We start from the raw sequence: 3,692 nt of genomic DNA, 5'->3' as shown, positions 1-3,692 counted from the left end.
GTAACGAAACGAAGTACTGTGCAACCGTTTAAAACTGGTCGTCCAGCCCGGTTGGGGTTGTCAGGCCCGATAGATCTATCAACAGGATTCGCGTTTACGCTCCTCACGTAAATATTAGCTACCAAGTATAAAGAGATATGCCATGGTACAACTCAACGTAGAATTTATTTTCGATCACTTGTGTCCATAACTTAAATCATTTATAAAAACAGCGCATGTATTCTCAGCCCAAAAATATTTAGAGTTTAAAAGGGACTATATACTCACCATACTGTATTTTGTAGTAAAAATACATATATCACCATTGATCAAGTATAAGGTTGGCCTCGGATTCACGAACCTATACCATTTATATGTATATTAACACGTATAATGATAATCTAACAAATTTATATGTTATTAGAGATTTAATTGTTATCTTAGTTGGGTGTTTCATTAATAACCTTATTAATTATATTTATTAATATTTATTATAAAAAATATTAATATAATTATGTTATGTGTAGTAAATATAGTTTTATATATTTAATAGTTATTTGATAAAATAATATTGATAATAATAATAAATAAAAGTTGTTTTATTTTGTAATAATAATAGTTATTATGATAGTAATATTGATAATATGAAAATAATAATATTTATGTCAAAATAATAATTAATGATAGTAATAATAATAATTTTGATAAAAATAATAATCTTTTTAATAATGATAATAATAATAATAATGATGATACTTTTAACATAAATAATAATTTTTAATAAAAATGACACGAATAATAATATTGATGATATTATTAATAAAAATTTTAATAATGCTAATAATAATAATGCTAATAATAATAATAATAAATAAATAACTACCTCAGGGGAGTAGCCCTTAAAAATAATGCCCAAGTTTGGGTTTGAACCCGCGACGTCCCGCTAACCCGATAATACCCTTAACCCTTCGGCTATCCTTGTCTTTATGATTTAAACCCAGCTTAATTATTGCTAACCCGTTTTATTTTGTTTCAATTATTTCTTTTAATCATACTTCATTCTCAATATTATGATTATTATTATCATCATATCAAGATCATAACTCATCATGTATCATTATGCCATCTAACAACATCATAAAACCATCATCCGTCCCGGTTTGTTGAAAGAAAATTCGAAGGCTCAACACAATGCTCACGGCCCACTAGAAATCATAAGAGGATCTCGGCCCAATTATCAACAGGGTCCAACAGCAATTTATAAATGTTGTGGCCCAAATTATCAACTCTTCGATCCAAGTATTACTTGTCTAATTTCTGTTTTAAAATTCGGCTATAAGGAGATTTAAACAAGGAAAAGAGACAGCTCATATTTTCAAGTGGGATTTACTTTATGATGTTGGTCGGCCACAAGGATTTGTAAGTTGTCCCTATGTGTATTATATTATATCCATCGCCATCCTCTACCATAACAAGAATTTTTTTTTATCAACCTTTATTTAAACGGAATCCTAAATGTACAGCATGTTTTCATTATGAATCAGCTGTACAGAAGAAATATAAGCGTGCATCAGATGTTTGAGGATTATTGAGGTGGTATTCAATGGCGGTTTAATTAGAAGTAGCAGTAGTATCACGGTGATGGTGAATTTTGAGGATGGTGGAAGTGATGGTTTACGAGTTGGTGATTCTCGATGAATGTGGTGATTTGATTATCACAGAAAATGCAAGCAAGAGAGAGCAAAGAGATAGAGATGGTTCACTATGGTGATTGTTTTTGGTATCTCGTGACTGAAACAGAAACAAAGAAAAATAGCAACCTTGATCGAATAGCAGCAACACACGATGATTGTAGTAGTTCATACGTGATCTTGAGCTAGTGTTGAGTTGAACCAGAAACAAAAAAACGTAAAGGTGGTAGTCACTAGTGGTTGATCGAGAACACAAGGAAGGTGAGGGTTCGGTGGTGATGTGGAAAGTGAAAGTTAAATGGGTGAAGTTATTGTTGGAATACATAGATGAATAGATGATGGAATAAATAGATGATGGTGCCTGATGTAGTATCATGGAGTTAGCTAACAAGATGGAAATAGAATTGATATGGCGATGATGAGATGATTCAAAATGGAAAATGGATACAACACCTAGTGGTGTGTTCATGGTGACTCAAGGTGATTTGAATGAATTTGTTGTGGTTGGTTAACGTTCAAATAACAAGATACAGAAGATGATAGTCGTAGTTGTAGTTTTGTTGTTATGGTGTTTGGGTGTCGACTAGAACAGAAATAAACAGAAGTAGTTCCCGCTAGTAGTTAGTTGTGATGGCTGTGGAGGTTGAAGATGGTGGTGATGTATTGAACAAGAAAAAGATTCAATGGTTTGTGGTTTTGATCGAATCGAAACAAAGAAGAAAAAACAACAGGAAGTGGGTTTTGTGTTGGTTTAGTGATGAAGTTAAGCATAAGTATTTATCAAGGAAGATGAGTTGATCGATTAATAAATAGAATCAGGAAACAGAAATAGTAGCATGCACGTGAATTTGATGGATGTATGTTTGTGTCCTTGTAATAATAATAATAATATATTTAAGAAGATAATCATGAGAATTAATTAGCTGTCCATTTTGTTTCATCCTACCGACGGATTATGAGGGATAATATTTCGTACATCGTTGTTAATCAGTGGCGGATAAAAATACACGAAAGAATCTCATATTTTTAGATTAAATATATTTATTTATTTTGGTCATTAGAAGTGAGAAATAAGATCAAAAATGTTCGTCTAATATTAGAGTTCAATTCCAACTAATAAGGTACGTTGTATTAAAACTCAACTTAAAATATCTAAATATATTTTTAACAAGTCTAAAATTTATATCATCTAATTACAGAGCAACGTTTATTATTAAATTTTCATAAATTTCGAATTTTAACTTGTTAACTATCAATCGAATGACAACAATTGCTATAATAAATTCAAATCATCAATTCATATAATACTTTATTTACTATTTCTAATTATTATTTGTATACTTATATATATACATGTACATACATATTTATTTACAATTTGTTGTTCGTGAATCGTCAAGCATGGTAAAAGGGTAACTAATTATCTGAATATAGATTTCAGACTTTCTAGACTCAATATTACAGATTTTTGCTTATCGTGTCGGAAACATAAAAAGATTAAGGTTTAAATTTGATCGGAAATTTCCGGGTCATTACAGCACACGTCCAGTATACTTTCTCCGTATATTACCTTTCGGTAAACTACCGTCCGGCTGTAAAAGAAAGCGATGAACAAGCAACTGTTAAGGCAATGTCTCATTACATGCAAATAATTGTGGTCAAAAATGTGTCAGATGCAATTACTATCCTTTGTAGGAGAAATAGTAAAGATCACCCTATAATTTTTTGGTCTGGTACAAGGTCCTGTCTTCGACCATGCTATGCAACCACCGTTCTTACGATTGACTTGGTTCATGTGATCTAATGAATTCCAGGTTAATTCTCAGGATTTTATATTCAATGGTAATGAACGCATTGAAAATAGGTTTTTAGAAAACAAATCGATTTTAATTTGATAAAAATATATTCTCGTTCAAGCTTGAGTTTAGATATCATTGAATTCCATGAGTTTGTAATTCTCAATCTTTAAGGTCAATCTCAAGGATTGAGTAATATCAGGCTTAAAAGCTGATTTTTAATCTT

The sequence above is a fragment of the Rutidosis leptorrhynchoides genome, chromosome 7 (genome assembly GCF_046630445.1).
Source record: "Rutidosis leptorrhynchoides isolate AG116_Rl617_1_P2 chromosome 7, CSIRO_AGI_Rlap_v1, whole genome shotgun sequence".
In the NCBI taxonomy this organism is placed as follows: domain Eukaryota; kingdom Viridiplantae; phylum Streptophyta; class Magnoliopsida; order Asterales; family Asteraceae; genus Rutidosis; species Rutidosis leptorrhynchoides.
The sequence above is the reverse complement of the archived record's forward strand: the minus strand, read 5'-3'. Positions refer to the sequence as shown.